Source organism: Schistocerca gregaria, chromosome 2 (assembly GCF_023897955.1).
Source record: "Schistocerca gregaria isolate iqSchGreg1 chromosome 2, iqSchGreg1.2, whole genome shotgun sequence".
In the NCBI taxonomy this organism is placed as follows: Eukaryota; Metazoa; Arthropoda; class Insecta; order Orthoptera; family Acrididae; genus Schistocerca; species Schistocerca gregaria.
Window position 1 is genome coordinate 441,842,037 of NC_064921.1, and position 26,950 is coordinate 441,868,986.

Genomic DNA, 26,950 nt, shown 5'->3' on the forward strand with positions numbered 1-26,950 from the left:
ACACTAGATCGCGTGTTCGTGGGTTCGAATCCCATCCTCGTCGAAGAATTTTACGTAAAGCACGCGTTTGCGGTCACTCCTTCCCCATGCGAAACGCCTCTCAGTAGTAACAACGAAGCGTGTACGAGGCCGATAGCGTGTGTATGAAATACGAGACAAAAATGCTTACCAGATGAAAGCGCACAACATTCCATGCGTATGCCCTTCGAATTAAACATCATTTCGAGATGTATAAGCCAATCAAACTTCGGCTCCAGCGAAGAGTATGTCGGTATCTGCGAACGACGAGTTCTTATTTATATTTAAGTGCATACCTGTCGCAGTCATTTTAACGTATCGAGCCTATAATAATCCATCTGTAGCACAACTGTCGCCTCTCGACAGTTTGCTTTGCGTCAGGCCGCCATATACAGAAGCGATTTGGCAGGGCCTACTGGAGAGACTTGACTTTGCAGACATCCGTCGCTAAGGGCCGCCCAAACACCAAGCTCCATCGCAAACAGCAGGACAATCTTGGGCTAGGACGAACGTCAAAACCTTGCAAGTAATATCAGTGTAGCGTATCGAGGCTGTACGTTTCGTTGCAGTAAGTCGTGGGAAAGAATGCCCAGCACATTTCTCATGTGCATTAGACGACACTGCATGTCGATACAATGCTTATTCCTGCAGTAAATAAGTGGTCCGGTGATTTTGCCCCGATCGGATATCGACGTGGACGGATGCTGTCATTAAATGACTCGCGAGTGGGAGCTTGGTCGGCTGCACTGCAGCTGGGCACTAGACGTAACACCGGCCCAGTACGATGTTTTGAAAGCGTTTTCGAATCGACAAATGTCTTCTTTCCGCAAGCGCTCGCCAAAGACACAGCTGTAGTTCCAGCAGACGAGGTGGCCGAGTGGTTAAGGCGTTGGACTGCTAATCCAATGTGCTCTGCACGCGTGGGTTCGAATCCATCCTCGTCGAAGAATTTTACGTAAAGCACGCGTTTGCGGTCACTCCTTCCCCATGCGAAACGCCTCTCAGTAGTAACAACGAAGCGTGTACGAGGCCGATAGCGTGTGTATGGAAATACGAGACAAAAATGCTTACCAGATGAAAAGCGCACAACATTCCATAGCGTATGCCCTTCGAATTAACATCATTTCGAGATGTATAAGCCAATCAAACTTCGGCTCCAGCGAAGAGTATGTCGGTATCTGCGAACGACGAGTTCTTATTTATATTTAAGTGCATACCTGTCGCAGTCATTTTAACGTATCGAGCCTATAATAATCCATCTGTAGCACAACTGTCGCCTCTCGACAGTTTGCTTTGCGTCAGGCCGCCATATACAGAAGCGATTTGGCAGGGCCTACTGGAGAGACTTGACTTTGCAGACATCCGTCGCTAAGGGCCGCCCAAACACCAAGCTCCATCGCAAACAGCAGGACAATCTTGGGCTAGGACGAACGTCAAAACCTTGCAAGTAATATCAGTGTAGCGTATCGAGCTGTACGTTTCGTTGCAGTAAGTCGTGGGAAAGAATGCCCAGCACATTTCTCATGTGCATTAGACGACACTGCATGTCGATACAATGCTTATTCCTGCAGTAAATAAGTGGTCCGGTGATTTTGCCCCGATCGGATATCGACGTGGACGGATGCTGTCATTAAATGACTCGCGAGTGGGAGCTTGGTCGGCTGCACTGCAGCTGGGCACTAGACGTTAACACCGGCCCAGTACGATGTTTTGAAAGCGTTTTCGAATCGACAAATGTCTTCTTTCCGCAAGCGCTCGCCAAAGACACAGCTGTAGTTCCAGCAGACGAGGTGGCCGAGTGGTTAAGGCGTTGGACTGCTAATCCAATGTGCTCTGCACGCGTGGGTTCGAATCCCATCCTCGTCGAAGAATTTTACGTAAAGCACGCGTTTGCGGTCACTCCTTCCCCATGCGAAACGCCTCTCAGTAGTAACAACGAAGCGTGTACGAGGCCGATAGCGTGTGTATGAAATACGAGACAAAAATGCTTACCAGATGAAAGCGCACAACATTCCATAGCGTATGCCCTTCGAATTAAACATCATTTCGAGATGTATAAGCCAATCAAACTTCGGCTCCAGCGAAGAGTATGTCGGTATCTGCGAACGACGAGTTCTTATTTATATTTAAGTGCATACCTGTCGCAGTCATTTTAACGTATCGAGCCTATAATAATCCATCTGTAGCACAACTGTCGCCTCTCGACAGTTTGCTTTGCGTCAGGCCGCCATATACAGAAGCGATTTGGCAGGGCCTACTGGAGAGACTTGACTTTGCAGACATCCGTCGCTAAGGGCCGCCCAAACACCAAGCTCCATCGCAAACAGCAGGACAATCTTGGGCTAGGACGAACGTCAAAACCTTGCAAGTAATATCAGTGTAGCGTATCGAGCTGTACGTTTCGTTGCAGTAAGTCGTGGGAAAGAATGCCCAGCACATTTCTCATGTGCATTAGACGACACTGCATGTCGATACAATGCTTATTCCTGCAGTAAATAAGTGGTCCGGTGATTTTGCCCCGATCGGATATCGACGTGGACGGATGCTGTCATTAAATGACTCGCGAGTGGGAGCTTGGTCGGCTGCACTGCAGCTGGGCACTAGACGTTAACACCGGCCCAGTACGATGTTTTGAAAGCGTTTTCGAATCGACAAATGTCTTCTTTCCGCAAGCCCTCGCCAAAGACACAGCTGTAGTTCCAGCAGACGAGGTGGCCGAGTGGTTAAGGCGTTGGACTGCTAATCCAATGTGCTCTGCACGCGTGGGTTCGAATCCCATCCTCGTCGAAGAATTTTACGTAAAGCACGCGTTTGCGGTCACTCCTTCCCCATGCGAAACGCCTCTCAGTAGTAACAACGAAGCGTGTACGAGGCCGATAGCGTGTGTATGAAATACGAGACAAAAATGCTTACCAGATGAAAGCGCACAACATTCCATAGCGTATGCCCTTCGAATTAAACATCATTTCGAGATGTATAAGCCAATCAAACTTCGGCTCCAGCGAAGAGTATGTCGGTATCTGCGAACGACGAGTTCTTATTTATATTTAAGTGCATACCTGTCGCAGTCATTTTAACGTATCGAGCCTATAATAATCCATCTGTAGCACAACTGTCGCCTCTCGACAGTTTGCTTTGCGTCAGGCCGCCATATACAGAAGCGATTTGGCAGGGCCTACTGGAGAGACTTGACTTTGCAGACATCCGTCGCTAAGGGCCGCCCAAACACCAAGCTCCATCGCAAACAGCAGGACAATCTTGGGCTAGGACGAACGTCAAAACCTTGCAAGTAATATCAGTGTAGCGTATCGAGCTGTACGTTTCGTTGCAGTAAGTCGTGGGAAAGAATGCCCAGCACATTTCTCATGTGCATTAGACGACACTGCATGTCGATACAATGCTTATTCCTGCAGTAAATAAGTGGTCCGGTGATTTTGCCCCGATCGGATATCGACGTGGACGGATGCTGTCATTAAATGACTCGCGAGTGGGAGCTTGGTCGGCTGCACTGCAGCTGGGCACTAGACGTTAACACCGGCCCAGTACGATGTTTTGAAAGCGTTTTCGAATCGACAAATGTCTTCTTTCCGCAAGCGCTCGCCAAAGACACAGCTGTAGTTCCAGCAGACGAGGTGGCCGAGTGGTTAAGGCGTTGGACTGCTAATCCAATGTGCTCTGCACGCGTGGGTTCGAATCCCATCCTCGTCGAAGAATTTTACGTAAAGCACGCGTTTGCGGTCACTCCTTCCCCATGCGAAACGCCTCTCAGTAGTAACAACGAAGCGTGTACGAGGCCGATAGCGTGTGTATGAAATACGAGACAAAAATGCTTACCAGATGAAAGCGCACAACATTCCATAGCGTATGCCCTTCGAATTAAACATCATTTCGAGATGTATAAGCCAATCAAACTTCGGCTCCAGCGAAGAGTATGTCGGTATCTGCGAACGACGAGTTCTTATTTATATTTAAGTGCATACCTGTCGCAGTCATTTTAACGTATCGAGCCTATAATAATCCATCTGTAGCACAACTGTCGCCTCTCGACAGTTTGCTTTGCGTCAGGCCGCCATATACAGAAGCGATTTGGCAGGGCCTACTGGAGAGACTTGACTTTGCAGACATCCGTCGCTAAGGGCCGCCCAAACACCAAGCTCCATCGCAAACAGCAGGACAATCTTGGGCTAGGACGAACGTCAAAACCTTGCAAGTAATATCAGTGTAGCGTATCGAGCTGTACGTTTCGTTGCAGTAAGTCGTGGGAAAGAATGCCCAGCACATTTCTCATGTGCATTAGACGACACTGCATGTCGATACAATGCTTATTCCTGCAGTAAATAAGTGGTCCGGTGATTTTGCCCCGATCGGATATCGACGTGGACGGATGCTGTCATTAAATGACTCGCGAGTGGGAGCTTGGTCGGCTGCACTGCAGCTGGGCACTAGACGTTAACACCGGCCCAGTACGATGTTTTGAAAGCGTTTTCGAATCGACAAATGTCTTCTTTCCGCAAGCGCTCGCCAAAGACACAGCTGTAGTTCCAGCAGACGAGGTGGCCGAGTGGTTAAGGCGTTGGACTGCTAATCCAATGTGCTCTGCACGCGTGAGTTCGAATCCCATCCTCGTCGAAGAATTTTACGTAAAGCACGCGTTTGCGGTCACTCCTTCCCCATGCGAAACGCCTCTCAGTAGTAACAACGAAGCGTGTACGAGGCCGATAGCGTGTGTATGAAATACGAGACAAAAATGCTTACCAGATGAAAGCGCACAACATTCCATAGCGTATGCCCTTCGAATTAAACATCATTTCGAGATGTATAAGCCAATCAAACTTCGGCTCCAGCGAAGAGTATGTCGGTATCTGCGAACGACGAGTTCTTATTTATATTTAAGTGCATACCTGTCGCAGTCATTTTAACGTATCGAGCCTATAATAATCCATCTGTAGCACAACTGTCGCCTCTCGACAGTTTGCTTTGCGTCAGGCCGCCATATACAGAAGCGATTTGGCAGGGCCTACTGGAGAGACTTGACTTTGCAGACATCCGTCGCTAAGGGCCGCCCAAACACCAAGCTCCATCGCAAACAGCAGGACAATCTTGGGCTAGGACGAACGTCAAAACCTTGCAAGTAATATCAGTGTAGCGTATCGAGCTGTACGTTTCGTTGCAGTAAGTCGTGGGAAAGAATGCCCAGCACATTTCTCATGTGCATTAGACGACACTGCATGTCGATACAATGCTTATTCCTGCAGTAAATAAGTGGTCCGGTGATTTTGCCCCGATCGGATATCGACGTGGACGGATGCTGTCATTAAATGACTCGCGAGTGGGAGCTTGGTCGGCTGCACTGCAGCTGGGCACTAGACGTTAACACCGGCCCAGTACGATGTTTTGAAAGCGTTTTCGAATCGACAAATGTCTTCTTTCCGCAAGCGCTCGCCAAAGACACAGCTGTAGTTCCAGCAGACGAGGTGGCCGAGTGGTTAAGGCGTTGGACTGCTAATCCAATGTGCTCTGCACGCGTGGGTTCGAATCCCATCCTCGTCGAAGAATTTTACGTAAAGCACGCGTTTGCGGTCACTCCTTCCCCATGCGAAACGCCTCTCAGTAGTAACAACGAAGCGTGTACGAGGCCGATAGCGTGTGTATGAAATACGAGACAAAAATGCTTACCAGATGAAAGCGCACAACATTCCATAGCGTATGCCCTTCGAATTAAACATCATTTCGAGATGTATAAGCCAATCAAACTTCGGCTCCAGCGAAGAGTATGTCGGTATCTGCGAACGACGAGTTCTTATTTATATTTAAGTGCATACCTGTCGCAGTCATTTTAACGTATCGAGCCTATAATAATCCATCTGTAGCACAACTGTCGCCTCTCGACAGTTTGCTTTGCGTCAGGCCGCCATATACAGAAGCGATTTGGCAGGGCCTACTGGAGAGACTTGACTTTGCAGACATCCGTCGCTAAGGGCCGCCCAAACACCAAGCTCCATCGCAAACAGCAGGACAATCTTGGGCTAGGACGAACGTCAAAACCTTGCAAGTAATATCAGTGTAGCGTATCGAGCTGTACGTTTCGTTGCAGTAAGTCGTGGGAAAGAATGCCCAGCACATTTCTCATGTGCATTAGACGACACTGCATGTCGATACAATGCTTATTCCTGCAGTAAATAAGTGGTCCGGTGATTTTGCCCCGATCGGATATCGACGTGGACGGATGCTGTCATTAAATGACTCGCGAGTGGGAGCTTGGTCGGCTGCACTGCAGCTGGGCACTAGACGTTAACACCGGCCCAGTACGATGTTTTGAAAGCGTTTTCGAATCGACAAATGTCTTCTTTCCGCAAGCCCTCGCCAAAGACACAGCTGTAGTTCCAGCAGACGAGGTGGCCGAGTGGTTAAGGCGTTGGACTGCTAATCCAATGTGCTCTGCACGCGTGGGTTCGAATCCCATCCTCGTCGAAGAATTTTACGTAAAGCACGCGTTTGCGGTCACTCCTTCCCCATGCGAAACGCCTCTCAGTAGTAACAACGAAGCGTGTACGAGGCCGATAGCGTGTGTATGAAATACGAGACAAAAATGCTTACCAGATGAAAGCGCACAACATTCCATAGCGTATGCCCTTCGAATTAAACATCATTTCGAGATGTATAAGCCAATCAAACTTCGGCTCCAGCGAAGAGTATGTCGGTATCTGCGAACGACGAGTTCTTATTTATATTTAAGTGCATACCTGTCGCAGTCATTTTAACGTATCGAGCCTATAATAATCCATCTGTAGCAGTTTGCTTTGCGTCAGGCCGCCATATACAGAAGCGATTTGGCAGGGCCTACTGGAGAGACTTGACTTTGCAGACATCCGTCGCTAAGGGCCGCCCAAACACCAAGCTCCATCGCAAACAGCAGGACAATCTTGGGCTAGGACGAACGTCAAAACCTTGCAAGTAATATCAGTGTAGCGTATCGAGCTGTACGTTTCGTTGCAGTAAGTCGTGGGAAAGAATGCCCAGCACATTTCTCATGTGCATTAGACGACACTGCATGTCGATACAATGCTTATTCCTGCAGTAAATAAGTGGTCCGGTGATTTTGCCCCGATCGGATATCGACGTGGACGGATGCTGTCATTAAATGACTCGCGAGTGGGAGCTTGGTCGGCTGCACTGCAGCTGGGCACTAGACGTTAACACCGGCCCAGTACGATGTTTTGAAAGCGTTTTCGAATCGACAAATGTCTTCTTTCCGCAAGCGCTCGCCAAAGACACAGCTGTAGTTCCAGCAGACGAGGTGGCCGAGTGGTTAAGGCGTTGGACTGCTAATCCAATGTGCTCTGCACGCGTGAGTTCGAATCCCATCCTCGTCGAAGAATTTTACGTAAAGCACGCGTTTGCGGTCACTCCTTCCCCATGCGAAACGCCTCTCAGTAGTAACAACGAAGCGTGTACGAGGCCGATAGCGTGTGTATGAAATACGAGACAAAAATGCTTACCAGATGAAAGCGCACAACATTCCATAGCGTATGCCCTTCGAATTAAACATCATTTCGAGATGTATAAGCCAATCAAACTTCGGCTCCAGCGAAGAGTATGTCGGTATCTGCGAACGACGAGTTCTTATTTATATTTAAGTGCATACCTGTCGCAGTCATTTTAACGTATCGAGCCTATAATAATCCATCTGTAGCACAACTGTCGCCTCTCGACAGTTTGCTTTGCGTCAGGCCGCCATATACAGAAGCGATTTGGCAGGGCCTACTGGAGAGACTTGACTTTGCAGACATCCGTCGCTAAGGGCCGCCCAAACACCAAGCTCCATCGCAAACAGCAGGACAATCTTGGGCTAGGACGAACGTCAAAACCTTGCAAGTAATATCAGTGTAGCGTATCGAGCTGTACGTTTCGTTGCAGTAAGTCGTGGGAAAGAATGCCCAGCACATTTCTCATGTGCATTAGACGACACTGCATGTCGATACAATGCTTATTCCTGCAGTAAATAAGTGGTCCGGTGATTTTGCCCCGATCGGATATCGACGTGGACGGATGCTGTCATTAAATGACTCGCGAGTGGGAGCTTGGTCGGCTGCACTGCAGCTGGGCACTAGACGTTAACACCGGCCCAGTACGATGTTTTGAAAGCGTTTTCGAATCGACAAATGTCTTCTTTCCGCAAGCGCTCGCCAAAGACACAGCTGTAGTTCCAGCAGACGAGGTGGCCGAGTGGTTAAGGCGTTGGACTGCTAATCCAATGTGCTCTGCACGCGTGAGTTCGAATCCCATCCTCGTCGAAGAATTTTACGTAAAGCACGCGTTTGCGGTCACTCCTTCCCCATGCGAAACGCCTCTCAGTAGTAACAACGAAGCGTGTACGAGGCCGATAGCGTGTGTATGAAATACGAGACAAAAATGCTTACCAGATGAAAGCGCACAACATTCCATAGCGTATGCCCTTCGAATTAAACATCATTTCGAGATGTATAAGCCAATCAAACTTCGGCTCCAGCGAAGAGTATGTCGGTATCTGCGAACGACGAGTTCTTATTTATATTTAAGTGCATACCTGTCGCAGTCATTTTAACGTATCGAGCCTATAATAATCCATCTGTAGCACAACTGTCGCCTCTCGACAGTTTGCTTTGCGTCAGGCCGCCATATACAGAAGCGATTTGGCAGGGCCTACTGGAGAGACTTGACTTTGCAGACATCCGTCGCTAAGGGCCGCCCAAACACCAAGCTCCATCGCAAACAGCAGGACAATCTTGGGCTAGGACGAACGTCAAAACCTTGCAAGTAATATCAGTGTAGCGTATCGAGCTGTACGTTTCGTTGCAGTAAGTCGTGGGAAAGAATGCCCAGCACATTTCTCATGTGCATTAGACGACACTGCATGTCGATACAATGCTTATTCCTGCAGTAAATAAGTGGTCCGGTGATTTTGCCCCGATCGGATATCGACGTGGACGGATGCTGTCATTAAATGACTCGCGAGTGGGAGCTTGGTCGGCTGCACTGCAGCTGGGCACTAGACGTTAACACCGGCCCAGTACGATGTTTTGAAAGCGTTTTCGAATCGACAAATGTCTTCTTTCCGCAAGCCCTCGCCAAAGACACAGCTGTAGTTCCAGCAGACGAGGTGGCCGAGTGGTTAAGGCGTTGGACTGCTAATCCAATGTGCTCTGCACGCGTGGGTTCGAATCCCATCCTCGTCGAAGAATTTTACGTAAAGCACGCGTTTGCGGTCACTCCTTCCCCATGCGAAACGCCTCTCAGTAGTAACAACGAAGCGTGTACGAGGCCGATAGCGTGTGTATGAAATACGAGACAAAAATGCTTACCAGATGAAAGCGCACAACATTCCATAGCGTATGCCCTTCGAATTAAACATCATTTCGAGATGTATAAGCCAATCAAACTTCGGCTCCAGCGAAGAGTATGTCGGTATCTGCGAACGACGAGTTCTTATTTATATTTAAGTGCATACCTGTCGCAGTCATTTTAACGTATCGAGCCTATAATAATCCATCTGTAGCACAACTGTCGCCTCTCGACAGTTTGCTTTGCGTCAGGCCGCCATATACAGAAGCGATTTGGCAGGGCCTACTGGAGAGACTTGACTTTGCAGACATCCGTCGCTAAGGGCCGCCCAAACACCAAGCTCCATCGCAAACAGCAGGACAATCTTGGGCTAGGACGAACGTCAAAACCTTGCAAGTAATATCAGTGTAGCGTATCGAGCTGTACGTTTCGTTGCAGTAAGTCGTGGGAAAGAATGCCCAGCACATTTCTCATGTGCATTAGACGACACTGCATGTCGATACAATGCTTATTCCTGCAGTAAATAAGTGGTCCGGTGATTTTGCCCCGATCGGATATCGACGTGGACGGATGCTGTCATTAAATGACTCGCGAGTGGGAGCTTGGTCGGCTGCACTGCAGCTGGGCATTAGACGTTAACACCGGCCCAGTACGATGTTTTGAAAGCGTTTTCGAATCGACAAATGTCTTCTTTCCGCAAGCGCTCGCCAAAGACACAGCTGTAGTTCCAGCAGACGAGGTGGCCGAGTGGTTAAGGCGTTGGACTGCTAATCCAATGTGCTCTGCACGCGTGGGTTCGAATCCCATCCTCGTCGAAGAATTTTACGTAAAGCACGCGTTTGCGGTCACTCCTTCCCCATGCGAAACGCCTCTCAGTAGTAACAACGAAGCGTGTACGAGGCCGATAGCGTGTGTATGAAATACGAGACAAAAATGCTTACCAGATGAAAGCGCACAACATTCCATAGCGTATGCCCTTCGAATTAAACATCATTTCGAGATGTATAAGCCAATCAAACTTCGGCTCCAGCGAAGAGTATGTCGGTATCTGCGAACGACGAGTTCTTATTTATATTTAAGTGCATACCTGTCGCAGTCATTTTAACGTATCGAGCCTATAATAATCCATCTGTAGCACAACTGTCGCCTCTCGACAGTTTGCTTTGCGTCAGGCCGCCATATACAGAAGCGATTTGGCAGGGCCTACTGGAGAGACTTGACTTTGCAGACATCCGTCGCTAAGGGCCGCCCAAACACCAAGCTCCATCGCAAACAGCAGGACAATCTTGGGCTAGGACGAACGTCAAAACCTTGCAAGTAATATCAGTGTAGCGTATCGAGCTGTACGTTTCGTTGCAGTAAGTCGTGGGAAAGAATGCCCAGCACATTTCTCATGTGCATTAGACGACACTGCATGTCGATACAATGCTTATTCCTGCAGTAAATAAGTGGTCCGGTGATTTTGCCCCGATCGGATATCGACGTGGACGGATGCTGTCATTAAATGACTCGCGAGTGGGAGCTTGGTCGGCTGCACTGCAGCTGGGCATTAGACGTTAACACCGGCCCAGTACGATGTTTTGAAAGCGTTTTCGAATCGACAAATGTCTTCTTTCCGCAAGCGCTCGCCAAAGACACAGCTGTAGTTCCAGCAGACGAGGTGGCCGAGTGGTTAAGGCGTTGGACTGCTAATCCAATGTGCTCTGCACGCGTGGGTTCGAATCCCATCCTCGTCGAAGAATTTTACGTAAAGCACGCGTTTGCGGTCACTCCTTCCCCATGCGAAACGCCTCTCAGTAGTAACAACGAAGCGTGTACGAGGCCGATAGCGTGTGTATGAAATACGAGACAAAAATGCTTACCAGATGAAAGCGCACAACATTCCATAGCGTATGCCCTTCGAATTAAACATCATTTCGAGATGTATAAGCCAATCAAACTTCGGCTCCAGCGAAGAGTATGTCGGTATCTGCGAACGACGAGTTCTTATTTATATTTAAGTGCATACCTGTCGCAGTCATTTTAACGTATCGAGCCTATAATAATCCATCTGTAGCACAACTGTCGCCTCTCGACAGTTTGCTTTGCGTCAGGCCGCCATATACAGAAGCGATTTGGCAGGGCCTACTGGAGAGACTTGACTTTGCAGACATCCGTCGCTAAGGGCCGCCCAAACACCAAGCTCCATCGCAAACAGCAGGACAATCTTGGGCTAGGACGAACGTCAAAACCTTGCAAGTAATATCAGTGTAGCGTATCGAGCTGTACGTTTCGTTGCAGTAAGTCGTGGGAAAGAATGCCCAGCACATTTCTCATGTGCATTAGACGACACTGCATGTCGATACAATGCTTATTCCTGCAGTAAATAAGTGGTCCGGTGATTTTGCCCCGATCGGATATCGACGTGGACGGATGCTGTCATTAAATGACTCGCGAGTGGGAGCTTGGTCGGCTGCACTGCAGCTGGGCATTAGACGTTAACACCGGCCCAGTACGATGTTTTGAAAGCGTTTTCGAATCGACAAATGTCTTCTTTCCGCAAGCGCTCGCCAAAGACACAGCTGTAGTTCCAGCAGACGAGGTGGCCGAGTGGTTAAGGCGTTGGACTGCTAATCCAATGTGCTCTGCACGCGTGGGTTCGAATCCCATCCTCGTCGAAGAATTTTACGTAAAGCACGCGTTTGCGGTCACTCCTTCCCCATGCGAAACGCCTCTCAGTAGTAACAACGAAGCGTGTACGAGGCCGATAGCGTGTGTATGAAATACGAGACAAAAATGCTTACCAGATGAAAGCGCACAACATTCCATAGCGTATGCCCTTCGAATTAAACATCATTTCGAGATGTATAAGCCAATCAAACTTCGGCTCCAGCGAAGAGTATGTCGGTATCTGCGAACGACGAGTTCTTATTTATATTTAAGTGCATACCTGTCGCAGTCATTTTAACGTATCGAGCCTATAATAATCCATCTGTAGCACAACTGTCGCCTCTCGACAGTTTGCTTTGCGTCAGGCCGCCATATACAGAAGCGATTTGGCAGGGCCTACTGGAGAGACTTGACTTTGCAGACATCCGTCGCTAAGGGCCGCCCAAACACCAAGCTCCATCGCAAACAGCAGGACAATCTTGGGCTAGGACGAACGTCAAAACCTTGCAAGTAATATCAGTGTAGCGTATCGAGCTGTACGTTTCGTTGCAGTAAGTCGTGGGAAAGATTGCCCAGCACATTTCTCATGTGCATTAGACGACACTGCATGTCGATACAATGCTTATTCCTGCAGTAAATAAGTGGTCCGGTGATTTTGCCCCGATCGGATATCGACGTGGACGGATGCTGTCATTAAATGACTCGCGAGTGGGAGCTTGGTCGGCTGCACTGCAGCTGGGCACTAGACGTTAACACCGGCCCAGTACGATGTTTTGAAAGCGTTTTCGAATCGACAAATGTCTTCTTTCCGCAAGCGCTCGCCAAAGACACAGCTGTAGTTCCAGCAGACGAGGTGGCCGAGTGGTTAAGGCGTTGGACTGCTAATCCAATGTGCTCTGCACGCGTGGGTTCGAATCCCATCCTCGTCGAAGAATTTTACGTAAAGCACGCGTTTGCGGTCACTCCTTCCCCATGCGAAACGCCTCTCAGTAGTAACAACGAAGCGTGTACGAGGCCGATAGCGTGTGTATGAAATACGAGACAAAAATGCTTACCAGATGAAAGCGCACAACATTCCATAGCGTATGCCCTTCGAATTAAACATCATTTCGAGATGTATAAGCCAATCAAACTTCGGCTCCAGCGAAGAGTATGTCGGTATCTGCGAACGACGAGTTCTTATTTATATTTAAGTGCATACCTGTCGCAGTCATTTTAACGTATCGAGCCTATAATAATCCATCTGTAGCACAACTGTCGCCTCTCGACAGTTTGCTTTGCGTCAGGCCGCCATATACAGAAGCGATTTGGCAGGGCCTACTGGAGAGACTTGACTTTGCAGACATCCGTCGCTAAGGGCCGCCCAAACACCAAGCTCCATCGCAAACAGCAGGACAATCTTGGGCTAGGACGAACGTCAAAACCTTGCAAGTAATATCAGTGTAGCGTATCGAGCTGTACGTTTCGTTGCAGTAAGTCGTGGGAAAGATTGCCCAGCACATTTCTCATGTGCATTAGACGACACTGCATGTCGATACAATGCTTATTCCTGCAGTAAATAAGTGGTCCGGTGATTTTGCCCCGATCGGATATCGACGTGGACGGATGCTGTCATTAAATGACTCGCGAGTGGGAGCTTGGTCGGCTGCACTGCAGCTGGGCACTAGACGTTAACACCGGCCCAGTACGATGTTTTGAAAGCGTTTTCGAATCGACAAATGTCTTCTTTCCGCAAGCGCTCGCCAAAGACACAGCTGTAGTTCCAGCAGACGAGGTGGCCGAGTGGTTAAGGCGTTGGACTGCTAATCCAATGTGCTCTGCACGCGTGGGTTCGAATCCCATCCTCGTCGAAGAATTTTACGTAAAGCACGCGTTTGCGGTCACTCCTTCCCCATGCGAAACGCCTCTCAGTAGTAACAACGAAGCGTGTACGAGGCCGATAGCGTGTGTATGAAATACGAGACAAAAATGCTTACCAGATGAAAGCGCACAACATTCCATAGCGTATGCCCTTCGAATTAAACATCATTTCGAGATGTATAAGCCAATCAAACTTCGGCTCCAGCGAAGAGTATGTCGGTATCTGCGAACGACGAGTTCTTATTTATATTTAAGTGCATACCTGTCGCAGTCATTTTAACGTATCGAGCCTATAATAATCCATCTGTAGCACAACTGTCGCCTCTCGACAGTTTGCTTTGCGTCAGGCCGCCATATACAGAAGCGATTTGGCAGGGCCTACTGGAGAGACTTGACTTTGCAGACATCCGTCGCTAAGGGCCGCCCAAACACCAAGCTCCATCGCAAACAGCAGGACAATCTTGGGCTAGGACGAACGTCAAAACCTTGCAAGTAATATCAGTGTAGCGTATCGAGCTGTACGTTTCGTTGCAGTAAGTCGTGGGAAAGAATGCCCAGCACATTTCTCATGTGCATTAGACGACACTGCATGTCGATACAATGCTTATTCCTGCAGTAAATAAGTGGTCCGGTGATTTTGCCCCGATCGGATATCGACGTGGACGGATGCTGTCATTAAATGACTCGCGAGTGGGAGCTTGGTCGGCTGCACTGCAGCTGGGCATTAGACGTTAACACCGGCCCAGTACGATGTTTTGAAAGCGTTTTCGAATCGACAAATGTCTTCTTTCCGCAAGCGCTCGCCAAAGACACAGCTGTAGTTCCAGCAGACGAGGTGGCCGAGTGGTTAAGGCGTTGGACTGCTAATCCAATGTGCTCTGCACGTGTGGGTTCGAATCCCATCCTCGTCGAAGAATTTTACGTAAAGCACGCGTTTGCGGTCACTCCTTCCCCATGCGAAACGCCTCTCAGTAGTAACAACGAAGCGTGTACGAGGCCGATAGCGTGTGTATGAAATACGAGACAAAAATGCTTACCAGATGAAAGCGCACAACATTCCATAGCGTATGCCCTTCGAATTAAACATCATTTCGAGATGTATAAGCCAATCAAACTTCGGCTCCAGCGAAGAGTATGTCGGTATCTGCGAACGACGAGTTCTTATTTATATTTAAGTGCATACCTGTCGCAGTCATTTTAACGTATCGAGCCTATAATAATCCATCTGTAGCACAACTGTCGCCTCTCGACAGTTTGCTTTGCGTCAGGCCGCCATATACAGAAGCGATTTGGCAGGGCCTACTGGAGAGACTTGACTTTGCAGACATCCGTCGCTAAGGGCCGCCCAAACACCAAGCTCCATCGCAAACAGCAGGACAATCTTGGGCTAGGACGAACGTCAAAACCTTGCAAGTAATATCAGTGTAGCGTATCGAGCTGTACGTTTCGTTGCAGTAAGTCGTGGGAAAGAATGCCCAGCACATTTCTCATGTGCATTAGACGACACTGCATGTCGATACAATGCTTATTCCTGCAGTAAATAAGTGGTCCGGTGATTTTGCCCCGATCGGATATCGACGTGGACGGATGCTGTCATTAAATGACTCGCGAGTGGGAGCTTGGTCGGCTGCACTGCAGCTGGGCACTAGACGTTAACACCGGCCCAGTACGATGTTTTGAAAGCGTTTTCGAATCGACAAATGTCTTCTTTCCGCAAGCCCTCGCCAAAGACACAGCTGTAGTTCCAGCAGACGAGGTGGCCGAGTGGTTAAGGCGTTGGACTGCTAATCCAATGTGCTCTGCACGCGTGGGTTCGAATCCCATCCTCGTCGAAGAATTTTACGTAAAGCACGCGTTTGCGGTCACTCCTTCCCCATGCGAAACGCCTCTCAGTAGTAACAACGAAGCGTGTACGAGGCCGATAGCGTGTGTATGAAATACGAGACAAAAATGCTTACCAGATGAAAGCGCACAACATTCCATAGCGTATGCCCTTCGAATTAAACATCATTTCGAGATGTATAAGCCAATCAAACTTCGGCTCCAGCGAAGAGTATGTCGGTATCTGCGAACGACGAGTTCTTATTTATATTTAAGTGCATACCTGTCGCAGTCATTTTAACGTATCGAGCCTATAATAATCCATCTGTAGCAGTTTGCTTTGCGTCAGGCCGCCATATACAGAAGCGATTTGGCAGGGCCTACTGGAGAGACTTGACTTTGCAGACATCCGTCGCTAAGGGCCGCCCAAACACCAAGCTCCATCGCAAACAGCAGGACAATCTTGGGCTAGGACGAACGTCAAAACCTTGCAAGTAATATCAGTGTAGCGTATCGAGCTGTACGTTTCGTTGCAGTAAGTCGTGGGAAAGAATGCCCAGCACATTTCTCATGTGCATTAGACGACACTGCATGTCGATACAATGCTTATTCCTGCAGTAAATAAGTGGTCCGGTGATTTTGCCCCGATCGGATATCGACGTGGACGGATGCTGTCATTAAATGACTCGCGAGTGGGAGCTTGGTCGGCTGCACTGCAGCTGGGCACTAGACGTTAACACCGGCCCAGTACGATGTTTTGAAAGCGTTTTCGAATCGACAAATGTCTTCTTTCCGCAAGCGCTCGCCAAAGACACAGCTGTAGTTCCAGCAGACGAGGTGGCCGAGTGGTTAAGGCGTTGGACTGCTAATCCAATGTGCTCTGCACGCGTGAGTTCGAATCCCATCCTCGTCGAAGAATTTTACGTAAAGCACGCGTTTGCGGTCACTCCTTCCCCATGCGAAACGCCTCTCAGTAGTAACAACGAAGCGTGTACGAGGCCGATAGCGTGTGTATGAAATACGAGACAAAAATGCTTACCAGATGAAAGCGCACAACATTCCATAGCGTATGCCCTTCGAATTAAACATCATTTCGAGATGTATAAGCCAATCAAACTTCGGCTCCAGCGAAGAGTATGTCGGTATCTGCGAACGACGAGTTCTTATTTATATTTAAGTGCATACCTGTCGCAGTCATTTTAACGTATCGAGCCTATAATAATCCATCTGTAGCACAACTGTCGCCTCTCGACAGTTTGCTTTGCGTCAGGCCGCCATATACAGAAGCGATTTGGCAGGGCCTACTGGAGAGACTTGACTTTGCAGACATCCGTCGCTAAGGGCCGCCCAAACACCAAGCTCCATCGCAAACAGCAGGACAATCTTGGGCTAGGACGAACGTCAAAACCTTGCAAGTAATATCAGTGTAGCGTATCGAGCTGTACGTTTCGTTGCAGTAAGTCGTGGGAAAGAATGCCCAGCACATTTCTCATGTGCATTAGACGACACTGCATGTCGATACAATGCTTATTCCTGCAGTAAATAAGTGGTCCGGTGATTTTGCCCCGATCGGATATCGACGTGGACGGATGCTGTCATTAAATGACTCGCGAGTGGGAGCTTGGTCGGCTGCACTGCAGCTGGGCACTAGACGTTAACACCGGCCCAGTACGATGTTTTGAAAGCGTTTTCGAATCGACAAATGTCTTCTTTCCGCAAGCGCTCGCCAAAGACACAGCTGTAGTTCCAGCAGACGAGGTGGCCGAGTGGTTAAGGCGTTGGACTGCTAATCCAATGTGCTCTGCACGCGTGAGTTCGAATCCCATCCTCGTCGAAGAATTTTACGTAAAGCACGCGTTTGCGGTCACTCCTTCCCCATGCGAAACGCCTCTCAGTAGTAACAACGAAGCGTGTACGAGGCCGATAGCGTGTGTATGAAATACGAGACAAAAATGCTTACCAGATGAAAGCGCACAACATTCCATAGCGTATGCCCTTCGAATTAAACATCATTTCGAGATGTATAAGCCAATCAAACTTCGGCTCCAGCGAAGAGTATGTCGGTATCTGCGAACGACGAGTTCTTATTTATATTTAAGTGCATACCTGTCGCAGTCATTTTAACGTATCGAGCCTATAATAATCCATCTGTAGCACAACTGTCGCCTCTCGACAGTTTGCTTTGCGTCAGGCCGCCATATACAGAAGCGATTTGGCAGGGCCTACTGGAGAGACTTGACTTTGCAGACATCCGTCGCTAAGGGCCGCCCAAACACCAAGCTCCATCGCAAACAGCAGGACAATCTTGGGCTAGGACGAACGTCAAAACCTTGCAAGTAATATCAGTGTAGCGTATCGAGCTGTACGTTTCGTTGCAGTAAGTCGTGGGAAAGAATGCCCAGCACATTTCTCATGTGCATTAGACGACACTGCATGTCGATACAATGCTTATTCCTGCAGTAAATAAGTGGTCCGGTGATTTTGCCCCGATCGGATATCGACGTGGACGGATGCTGTCATTAAATGACTCGCGAGTGGGAGCTTGGTCGGCTGCACTGCAGCTGGGCACTAGACGTTAACACCGGCCCAGTACGATGTTTTGAAAGCGTTTTCGAATCGACAAATGTCTTCTTTCCGCAAGCCCTCGCCAAAGACACAGCTGTAGTTCCAGCAGACGAGGTGGCCGAGTGGTTAAGGCGTTGGACTGCTAATCCAATGTGCTCTGCACGCGTGGGTTCGAATCCCATCCTCGTCGAAGAATTTTACGTAAAGCACGCGTTTGCGGTCACTCCTTCCCCATGCGAAACGCCTCTCAGTAGTAACAACGAAGCGTGTACGAGGCCGATAGCGTGTGTATGAAATACGAGACAAAAATGCTTACCAGATGAAAGCGCACAACATTCCATAGCGTATGCCCTTCGAATTAAACATCATTTCGAGATGTATAAGCCAATCAAACTTCGGCTCCAGCGAAGAGTATGTCGGTATCTGCGAACGACGAGTTCTTATTTATATTTAAGTGCATACCTGTCGCAGTCATTTTAACGTATCGAGCCTATAATAATCCATCTGTAGCACAACTGTCGCCTCTCGACAGTTTGCTTTGCGTCAGGCCGCCATATACAGAAGCGATTTGGCAGGGCCTACTGGAGAGACTTGACTTTGCAGACATCCGTCGCTAAGGGCCGCCCAAACACCAAGCTCCATCGCAAACAGCAGGACAATCTTGGGCTAGGACGAACGTCAAAACCTTGCAAGTAATATCAGTGTAGCGTATCGAGCTGTACGTTTCGTTGCAGTAAGTCGTGGGAAAGAATGCCCAGCACATTTCTCATGTGCATTAGACGACACTGCATGTCGATACAATGCTTATTCCTGCAGTAAATAAGTGGTCCGGTGATTTTGCCCCGATCGGATATCGACGTGGACGGATGCTGTCATTAAATGACTCGCGAGTGGGAGCTTGGTCGGCTGCACTGCAGCTGGGCATTAGACGTTAACACCGGCCCAGTACGATGTTTTGAAAGCGTTTTCGAATCGACAAATGTCTTCTTTCCGCAAGCGCTCGCCAAAGACACAGCTGTAGTTCCAGCAGACGAGGTGGCCGAGTGGTTAAGGCGTTGGACTGCTAATCCAATGTGCTCTGCACGCGTGGGTTCGAATCCCATCCTCGTCGAAGAATTTTACGTAAAGCACGCGTTTGCGGTCACTCCTTCCCCATGCGAAACGCCTCTCAGTAGTAACAACGAAGCGTGTACGAGGCCGATAGCGTGTGTATGAAATACGAGACAAAAATGCTTACCAGATGAAAGCGCACAACATTCCATAGCGTATGCCCTTCGAATTAAACATCATTTCGAGATGTATAAGCCAATCAAACTTCGGCTCCAGCGAAGAGTATGTCGGTATCTGCGAACGACGAGTTCTTATTTATATTTAAGTGCATACCTGTCGCAGTCATTTTAACGTATCGAGCCTATAATAATCCATCTGTAGCACAACTGTCGCCTCTCGACAGTTTGCTTTGCGTCAGGCCGCCATATACAGAAGCGATTTGGCAGGGCCTACTGGAGAGACTTGACTTTGCAGACATCCGTCGCTAAGGGCCGCCCAAACACCAAGCTCCATCGCAAACAGCAGGACAATCTTGGGCTAGGACGAACGTCAAAACCTTGCAAGTAATATCAGTGTAGCGTATCGAGCTGTACGTTTCGTTGCAGTAAGTCGTGGGAAAGAATGCCCAGCACATTTCTCATGTGCATTAGACGACACTGCATGTCGATACAATGCTTATTCCTGCAGTAAATAAGTGGTCCGGTGATTTTGCCCCGATCGGATATCGACGTGGACGGATGCTGTCATTAAATGACTCGCGAGTGGGAGCTTGGTCGGCTGCACTGCAGCTGGGCATTAGACGTTAACACCGGCCCAGTACGATGTTTTGAAAGCGTTTTCGAATCGACAAATGTCTTCTTTCCGCAAGCGCTCGCCAAAGACACAGCTGTAGTTCCAGCAGACGAGGTGGCCGAGTGGTTAAGGCGTTGGACTGCTAATCCAATGTGCTCTGCACGCGTGGGTTCGAATCCCATCCTCGTCGAAGAATTTTACGTAAAGCACGCGTTTGCGGTCACTCCTTCCCCATGCGAAACGCCTCTCAGTAGTAACAACGAAGCGTGTACGAGGCCGATAGCGTGTGTATGAAATACGAGACAAAAATGCTTACCAGATGAAAGCGCACAACATTCCATAGCGTATGCCCTTCGAATTAAACATCATTTCGAGATGTATAAGCCAATCAAACTTCGGCTCCAGCGAAGAGTATGTCGGTATCTGCGAACGACGAGTTCTTATTTATATTTAAGTGCATACCTGTCGCAGTCATTTTAACGTATCGAGCCTATAATAATCCATCTGTAGCACAACTGTCGCCTCTCGACAGTTTGCTTTGCGTCAGGCCGCCATATACAGAAGCGATTTGGCAGGGCCTACTGGAGAGACTTGACTTTGCAGACATCCGTCGCTAAGGGCCGCCCAAACACCAAGCTCCATCGCAAACAGCAGGACAATCTTGGGCTAGGACGAACGTCAAAACCTTGCAAGTAATATCAGTGTAGCGTATCGAGCTGTACGTTTCGTTGCAGTAAGTCGTGGGAAAGAATGCCCAGCACATTTCTCATGTGCATTAGACGACACTGCATGTCGATACAATGCTTATTCCTGCAGTAAATAAGTGGTCCGGTGATTTTGCCCCGATCGGATATCGACGTGGACGGATGCTGTCATTAAATGACTCGCGAGTGGGAGCTTGGTCGGCTGCACTGCAGCTGGGCATTAGACGTTAACACCGGCCCAGTACGATGTTTTGAAAGCGTTTTCGAATCGACAAATGTCTTCTTTCCGCAAGCGCTCGCCAAAGACACAGCTGTAGTTCCAGCAGACGAGGTGGCCGAGTGGTTAAGGCGTTGGACTGCTAATCCAATGTGCTCTGCACGCGTGGGTTCGAATCCCATCCTCGTCGAAGAATTTTACGTAAAGCACGCGTTTGCGGTCACTCCTTCCCCATGCGAAACGCCTCTCAGTAGTAACAACGAAGCGTGTACGAGGCCGATAGCGTGTGTATGAAATACGAGACAAAAATGCTTACCAGATGAAAGCGCACAACATTCCATAGCGTATGCCCTTCGAATTAAACATCATTTCGAGATGTATAAGCCAATCAAACTTCGGCTCCAGCGAAGAGTATGTCGGTATCTGCGAACGACGAGTTCTTATTTATATTTAAGTGCATACCTGTCGCAGTCATTTTAACGTATCGAGCCTATAATAATCCATCTGTAGCACAACTGTCGCCTCTCGACAGTTTGCTTTGCGTCAGGCCGCCATATACAGAAGCGATTTGGCAGGGCCTACTGGAGAGACTTGACTTTGCAGACATCCGTCGCTAAGGGCCGCCCAAACACCAAGCTCCATCGCAAACAGCAGGACAATCTTGGGCTAGGACGAACGTCAAAACCTTGCAAGTAATATCAGTGTAGCGTATCGAGCTGTACGTTTCGTTGCAGTAAGTCGTGGGAAAGATTGCCCAGCACATTTCTCATGTGCATTAGACGACACTGCATGTCGATACAATGCTTATTCCTGCAGTAAATAAGTGGTCCGGTGATTTTGCCCCGATCGGATATCGACGTGGACGGATGCTGTCATTAAATGACTCGCGAGTGGGAGCTTGGTCGGCTGCACTGCAGCTGGGCACTAGACGTTAACACCGGCCCAGTACGATGTTTTGAAAGCGTTTTCGAATCGACAAATGTCTTCTTTCCGCAAGCGCTCGCCAAAGACACAGCTGTAGTTCCAGCAGACGAGGTGGCCGAGTGGTTAAGGCGTTGGACTGCTAATCCAATGTGCTCTGCACGCGTGGGTTCGAATCCCATCCTCGTCGAAGAATTTTACGTAAAGCACGCGTTTGCGGTCACTCCTTCCCCATGCGAAACGCCTCTCAGTAGTAACAACGAAGCGTGTACGAGGCCGATAGCGTGTGTATGAAATACGAGACAAAAATGCTTACCAGATGAAAGCGCACAACATTCCATAGCGTATGCCCTTCGAATTAAACATCATTTCGAGATGTATAAGCCAATCAAACTTCGGCTCCAGCGAAGAGTATGTCGGTATCTGCGAACGACGAGTTCTTATTTATATTTAAGTGCATACCTGTCGCAGTCATTTTAACGTATCGAGCCTATAATAATCCATCTGTAGCACAACTGTCGCCTCTCGACAGTTTGCTTTGCGTCAGGCCGCCATATACAGAAGCGATTTGGCAGGGCCTACTGGAGAGACTTGACTTTGCAGACATCCGTCGCTAAGGGCCGCCCAAACACCAAGCTCCATCGCAAACAGCAGGACAATCTTGGGCTAGGACGAACGTCAAAACCTTGCAAGTAATATCAGTGTAGCGTATCGAGCTGTACGTTTCGTTGCAGTAAGTCGTGGGAAAGATTGCCCAGCACATTTCTCATGTGCATTAGACGACACTGCATGTCGATACAATGCTTATTCCTGCAGTAAATAAGTGGTCCGGTGATTTTGCCCCGATCGGATATCGACGTGGACGGATGCTGTCATTAAATGACTCGCGAGTGGGAGCTTGGTCGGCTGCACTGCAGCTGGGCACTAGACGTTAACACCGGCCCAGTACGATGTTTTGAAAGCGTTTTCGAATCGACAAATGTCTTCTTTCCGCAAGCGCTCGCCAAAGACACAGCTGTAGTTCCAGCAGACGAGGTGGCCGAGTGGTTAAGGCGTTGGACTGCTAATCCAATGTGCTCTGCACGCGTGGGTTCGAATCCCATCCTCGTCGAAGAATTTTACGTAAAGCACGCGTTTGCGGTCACTCCTTCCCCATGCGAAACGCCTCTCAGTAGTAACAACGAAGCGTGTACGAGGCCGATAGCGTGTGTATGAAATACGAGACAAAAATGCTTACCAGATGAAAGCGCACAACATTCCATAGCGTATGCCCTTCGAATTAAACATCATTTCGAGATGTATAAGCCAATCAAACTTCGGCTCCAGCGAAGAGTATGTCGGTATCTGCGAACGACGAGTTCTTATTTATATTTAAGTGCATACCTGTCGCAGTCATTTTAACGTATCGAGCCTATAATAATCCATCTGTAGCACAACTGTCGCCTCTCGACAGTTTGCTTTGCGTCAGGCCGCCATATACAGAAGCGATTTGGCAGGGCCTACTGGAGAGACTTGACTTTGCAGACATCCGTCGCTAAGGGCCGCCCAAACACCAAGCTCCATCGCAAACAGCAGGACAATCTTGGGCTAGGACGAACGTCAAAACCTTGCAAGTAATATCAGTGTAGCGTATCGAGCTGTACGTTTCGTTGCAGTAAGTCGTGGGAAAGAATGCCCAGCACATTTCTCATGTGCATTAGACGACACTGCATGTCGATACAATGCTTATTCCTGCAGTAAATAAGTGGTCCGGTGATTTTGCCCCGATCGGATATCGACGTGGACGGATGCTGTCATTAAATGACTCGCGAGTGGGAGCTTGGTCGGCTGCACTGCAGCTGGGCATTAGACGTTAACACCGGCCCAGTACGATGTTTTGAAAGCGTTTTCGAATCGACAAATGTCTTCTTTCCGCAAGCGCTCGCCAAAGACACAGCTGTAGTTCCAGCAGACGAGGTGGCCGAGTGGTTAAGGCGTTGGACTGCTAATCCAATGTGCTCTGCACGTGTGGGTTCGAATCCCATCCTCGTCGAAGAATTTTACGTAAAGCACGCGTTTGCGGTCACTCCTTCCCCATGCGAAACGCCTCTCAGTAGTAACAACGAAGCGTGTACGAGGCCGATAGCGTGTGTATGAAATACGAGACAAAAATGCTTACCAGATGAAAGCGCACAACATTCCATAGCGTATGCCCTTCGAATTAAACATCATTTCGAGATGTATAAGCCAATCAAACTTCGGCTCCAGCGAAGAGTATGTCGGTATCTGCGAACGACGAGTTCTTATTTATATTTAAGTGCATACCTGTCGCAGTCATTTTAACGTATCGAGCCTATAATAATCCATCTGTAGCACAACTGTCGCCTCTCGACAGTTTGCTTTGCGTCAGGCCGCCATATACAGAAGCGATTTGGCAGGGCCTACTGGAGAGACTTGACTTTGCAGACATCCGTCGCTAAGGGCCGCCCAAACACCAAGCTCCATCGCAAACAGCAGGACAATCTTGGGCTAGGACGAACGTCAAAACCTTGCAAGTAATATCAGTGTAGCGTATCGAGCTGTACGTTTCGTTGCAGTAAGTCGTGGGAAAGAATGCCCAGCACATTTCTCATGTGCATTAGACGACACTGCATGTCGATACAATGCTTATTCCTGCAGTAAATAAGTGGTCCGGTGATTTTGCCCCGATCGGATATCGACGTGGACGGATGCTGTCATTAAATGACTCGCGAGTGGGAGCTTGGTCGGCTGCACTGCAGCTGGGCATTAGACGTTAACACCGGCCCAGTACGATGTTTTGAAAGCGTTTTCGAATCGACAAATGTCTTCTTTCCGCAAGCGCTCGCCAAAGACACAGCTGTAGTTCCAGCAGACGAGGTGGCCGAGTGGTTAAGGCGTTGGACTGCTAATCCAATGTGCTCTGCACGCGTGGGTTCGAATCCCATCCTCGTCGAAGAATTTTACGTAAAGCACGCGTTTGCGGTCACTCCTTCCCCATGCGAAACGCCTCTCAGTAGTAACAACGAAGCGTGTACGAGGCCGATAGCGTGTGTATGAAATACGAGACAAAAATGCTTACCAGATGAAAGCGCACAACATTCCATAGCGTATGCCCTTCGAATTAAACATCATTTCGAGATGTATAAGCCAATCAAACTTCGGCTCCAGCGAAGAGTATGTCGGTATCTGCGAACGACGAGTTCTTATTTATATTTAAGTGCATACCTGTCGCAGTCATTTTAACGTATCGAGCCTATAATAATCCATCTGTAGCCTCTCGACAGTTTGCTTTGCGTCAGGCCGCCATATACAGAAGCGATTTGGCAGGGCCTACTGGAGAGACTTGACTTTGCAGACATCCGTCGCTAAGGGCCGCCCAAACACCAAGCTCCATCGCAAACAGCAGGACAATCTTGGGCTAGGACGAACGTCAAAACCTTGCAAGTAATATCAGTGTAGCGTATCGAGCTGTACGTTTCGTTGCAGTAAGTCGTGGGAAAGAATGCCCAGCACATTTCTCATGTGCATTAGACGACACTGCATGTCGATACAATGCTTATTCCTGCAGTAAATAAGTGGTCCGGTGATTTTGCCCCGATCGGATATCGACGTGGACGGATGCTGTCATTAAATGACTCGCGAGTGGGAGCTTGGTCGGCTGCACTGCAGCTGGGCATTAGACGTTAACACCGGCCCAGTACGATGTTTTGAAAGCGTTTTCGAATCGACAAATGTCTTCTTTCCGCAAGCGCTCGCCAAAGACACAGCTGTAGTTCCAGCAGACGAGGTGGCCGAGTGGTTAAGGCGTTGGACTGCTAATCCAATGTGCTCTGCACGCGTGGGTTCGAATCCCATCCTCGTCGAAGAATTTTACGTAAAGCACGCGTTTGCGGTCACTCCTTCCCCATGCGAAACGCCTCTCAGTAGTAACAACGAAGCGTGTACGAGGCCGATAGCGTGTGTATGAAATACGAGACAAAAATGCTTACCAGATGAAAGCGCACAACATTCCATAGCGTATGCCCTTCGAATTAAACATCATTTCGAGATGTATAAGCCAATCAAACTTCGGCTCCAGCGAAGAGTATGTCGGTATCTGCGAACGACGAGTTCTTATTTATATTTAAGTGCATACCTGTCGCAGTCATTTTAACGTATCGAGCCTATAATAATCCATCTGTAGCACAACTGTCGCCTCTCGACAGTTTGCTTTGCGTCAGGCCGCCATATACAGAAGCGATTTGGCAGGGCCTACTGGAGAGACTTGACTTTGCAGACATCCGTCGCTAAGGGCCGCCCAAACACCAAGCTCCATCGCAAACAGCAGGACAATCTTGGGCTAGGACGAACGTCAAAACCTTGCAAGTAATATCAGTGTAGCGTATCGAGCTGTACGTTTCGTTGCAGTAAGTCGTGGGAAAGAATGCCCAGCACATTTCTCATGTGCATTAGACGACACTGCATGTCGATACAATGCTTATTCCTGCAGTAAATAAGTGGTCCGGTGATTTTGCCCCGATCGGATATCGACGTGGACGGATGCTGTCATTAAATGACTCGCGAGTGGGAGCTTGGTCGGCTGCACTGCAGCTGGGCATTAGACGTTAACACCGGCCCAGTACGATGTTTTGAAAGCGTTTTCGAATCGACAAATGTCTTCTTTCCGCAAGCGCTCGCCAAAGACACAGCTGTAGTTCCAGCAGACGAGGTGGCCGAGTGGTTAAGGCGTTGGACTGCTAATCCAATGTGCTCTGCACGCGTGGGTTCGAATCCCATCCTCGTCGAAGAATTTTACGTAAAGCACGCGTTTGCGGTCACTCCTTCCCCATGCGAAACGCCTCTCAGTAGTAACAACGAAGCGTGTACGAGGCCGATAGCGTGTGTATGAAATACGAGACAAAAATGCTTACCAGATGAAAGCGCACAACATTCCATAGCGTATGCCCTTCGAATTAAACATCATTTCGAGATGTATAAGCCAATCAAACTTCGGCTCCAGCGAAGAGTATGTCGGTATCTGCGAACGACGAGT

At 48.8% G+C, this 26,950-nt stretch overlaps 29 non-coding genes across 29 annotated transcripts; all 29 read left to right on the forward strand.

Annotated features, from left to right (window-relative positions):
- Nucleotides 1–881: 881 nt before the first annotated feature.
- Trnas-gcu (transfer RNA serine (anticodon GCU)) lies at nucleotides 882–962 on the forward strand. The gene has a single exon. It is a non-coding gene; the product is annotated as a tRNA-Ser (tRNA).
- Nucleotides 963–1,802: 840 nt separating this feature from the next.
- Trnas-gcu (transfer RNA serine (anticodon GCU)) lies at nucleotides 1,803–1,884 on the forward strand. Its single transcript has one exon. It is a non-coding gene; the product is annotated as a tRNA-Ser (tRNA).
- An 839-nt stretch (nucleotides 1,885–2,723) lies between these two features.
- Nucleotides 2,724–2,805, forward strand: Trnas-gcu (transfer RNA serine (anticodon GCU)). Its single transcript has one exon. It is a non-coding gene; the product is annotated as a tRNA-Ser (tRNA).
- An 839-nt stretch (nucleotides 2,806–3,644) lies between these two features.
- On the forward strand, nucleotides 3,645–3,726 carry Trnas-gcu (transfer RNA serine (anticodon GCU)). Its single transcript has one exon. It is a non-coding gene; the product is annotated as a tRNA-Ser (tRNA).
- An 839-nt stretch (nucleotides 3,727–4,565) lies between these two features.
- Nucleotides 4,566–4,647, forward strand: Trnas-gcu (transfer RNA serine (anticodon GCU)). Its single transcript has one exon. It is a non-coding gene; the product is annotated as a tRNA-Ser (tRNA).
- Nucleotides 4,648–5,486: 839 nt separating this feature from the next.
- Nucleotides 5,487–5,568, forward strand: Trnas-gcu (transfer RNA serine (anticodon GCU)). The gene has a single exon. It is a non-coding gene; the product is annotated as a tRNA-Ser (tRNA).
- An 839-nt stretch (nucleotides 5,569–6,407) lies between these two features.
- On the forward strand, nucleotides 6,408–6,489 carry Trnas-gcu (transfer RNA serine (anticodon GCU)). Its single transcript has one exon. It is a non-coding gene; the product is annotated as a tRNA-Ser (tRNA).
- Nucleotides 6,490–7,309: 820 nt separating this feature from the next.
- Trnas-gcu (transfer RNA serine (anticodon GCU)) lies at nucleotides 7,310–7,391 on the forward strand. The gene has a single exon. It is a non-coding gene; the product is annotated as a tRNA-Ser (tRNA).
- An 839-nt stretch (nucleotides 7,392–8,230) lies between these two features.
- On the forward strand, nucleotides 8,231–8,312 carry Trnas-gcu (transfer RNA serine (anticodon GCU)). The gene has a single exon. It is a non-coding gene; the product is annotated as a tRNA-Ser (tRNA).
- An 839-nt stretch (nucleotides 8,313–9,151) lies between these two features.
- On the forward strand, nucleotides 9,152–9,233 carry Trnas-gcu (transfer RNA serine (anticodon GCU)). Its single transcript has one exon. It is a non-coding gene; the product is annotated as a tRNA-Ser (tRNA).
- Nucleotides 9,234–10,072: 839 nt separating this feature from the next.
- On the forward strand, nucleotides 10,073–10,154 carry Trnas-gcu (transfer RNA serine (anticodon GCU)). The gene has a single exon. It is a non-coding gene; the product is annotated as a tRNA-Ser (tRNA).
- Nucleotides 10,155–10,993: 839 nt separating this feature from the next.
- Nucleotides 10,994–11,075, forward strand: Trnas-gcu (transfer RNA serine (anticodon GCU)). Its single transcript has one exon. It is a non-coding gene; the product is annotated as a tRNA-Ser (tRNA).
- An 839-nt stretch (nucleotides 11,076–11,914) lies between these two features.
- Trnas-gcu (transfer RNA serine (anticodon GCU)) lies at nucleotides 11,915–11,996 on the forward strand. The gene has a single exon. It is a non-coding gene; the product is annotated as a tRNA-Ser (tRNA).
- Nucleotides 11,997–12,835: 839 nt separating this feature from the next.
- Trnas-gcu (transfer RNA serine (anticodon GCU)) lies at nucleotides 12,836–12,917 on the forward strand. Its single transcript has one exon. It is a non-coding gene; the product is annotated as a tRNA-Ser (tRNA).
- An 839-nt stretch (nucleotides 12,918–13,756) lies between these two features.
- Trnas-gcu (transfer RNA serine (anticodon GCU)) lies at nucleotides 13,757–13,838 on the forward strand. Its single transcript has one exon. It is a non-coding gene; the product is annotated as a tRNA-Ser (tRNA).
- An 839-nt stretch (nucleotides 13,839–14,677) lies between these two features.
- On the forward strand, nucleotides 14,678–14,759 carry Trnas-gcu (transfer RNA serine (anticodon GCU)). Its single transcript has one exon. It is a non-coding gene; the product is annotated as a tRNA-Ser (tRNA).
- An 839-nt stretch (nucleotides 14,760–15,598) lies between these two features.
- Trnas-gcu (transfer RNA serine (anticodon GCU)) lies at nucleotides 15,599–15,680 on the forward strand. The gene has a single exon. It is a non-coding gene; the product is annotated as a tRNA-Ser (tRNA).
- Nucleotides 15,681–16,500: 820 nt separating this feature from the next.
- On the forward strand, nucleotides 16,501–16,582 carry Trnas-gcu (transfer RNA serine (anticodon GCU)). Its single transcript has one exon. It is a non-coding gene; the product is annotated as a tRNA-Ser (tRNA).
- An 839-nt stretch (nucleotides 16,583–17,421) lies between these two features.
- Nucleotides 17,422–17,503, forward strand: Trnas-gcu (transfer RNA serine (anticodon GCU)). The gene has a single exon. It is a non-coding gene; the product is annotated as a tRNA-Ser (tRNA).
- Nucleotides 17,504–18,342: 839 nt separating this feature from the next.
- Nucleotides 18,343–18,424, forward strand: Trnas-gcu (transfer RNA serine (anticodon GCU)). The gene has a single exon. It is a non-coding gene; the product is annotated as a tRNA-Ser (tRNA).
- An 839-nt stretch (nucleotides 18,425–19,263) lies between these two features.
- Trnas-gcu (transfer RNA serine (anticodon GCU)) lies at nucleotides 19,264–19,345 on the forward strand. The gene has a single exon. It is a non-coding gene; the product is annotated as a tRNA-Ser (tRNA).
- Nucleotides 19,346–20,184: 839 nt separating this feature from the next.
- Trnas-gcu (transfer RNA serine (anticodon GCU)) lies at nucleotides 20,185–20,266 on the forward strand. Its single transcript has one exon. It is a non-coding gene; the product is annotated as a tRNA-Ser (tRNA).
- Nucleotides 20,267–21,105: 839 nt separating this feature from the next.
- On the forward strand, nucleotides 21,106–21,187 carry Trnas-gcu (transfer RNA serine (anticodon GCU)). The gene has a single exon. It is a non-coding gene; the product is annotated as a tRNA-Ser (tRNA).
- Nucleotides 21,188–22,026: 839 nt separating this feature from the next.
- Trnas-gcu (transfer RNA serine (anticodon GCU)) lies at nucleotides 22,027–22,108 on the forward strand. Its single transcript has one exon. It is a non-coding gene; the product is annotated as a tRNA-Ser (tRNA).
- Nucleotides 22,109–22,947: 839 nt separating this feature from the next.
- On the forward strand, nucleotides 22,948–23,029 carry Trnas-gcu (transfer RNA serine (anticodon GCU)). The gene has a single exon. It is a non-coding gene; the product is annotated as a tRNA-Ser (tRNA).
- Nucleotides 23,030–23,868: 839 nt separating this feature from the next.
- On the forward strand, nucleotides 23,869–23,950 carry Trnas-gcu (transfer RNA serine (anticodon GCU)). The gene has a single exon. It is a non-coding gene; the product is annotated as a tRNA-Ser (tRNA).
- An 839-nt stretch (nucleotides 23,951–24,789) lies between these two features.
- Nucleotides 24,790–24,871, forward strand: Trnas-gcu (transfer RNA serine (anticodon GCU)). The gene has a single exon. It is a non-coding gene; the product is annotated as a tRNA-Ser (tRNA).
- Nucleotides 24,872–25,699: 828 nt separating this feature from the next.
- Trnas-gcu (transfer RNA serine (anticodon GCU)) lies at nucleotides 25,700–25,781 on the forward strand. The gene has a single exon. It is a non-coding gene; the product is annotated as a tRNA-Ser (tRNA).
- An 839-nt stretch (nucleotides 25,782–26,620) lies between these two features.
- Nucleotides 26,621–26,702, forward strand: Trnas-gcu (transfer RNA serine (anticodon GCU)). Its single transcript has one exon. It is a non-coding gene; the product is annotated as a tRNA-Ser (tRNA).
- Nucleotides 26,703–26,950: the final 248 nt, after the last annotated feature.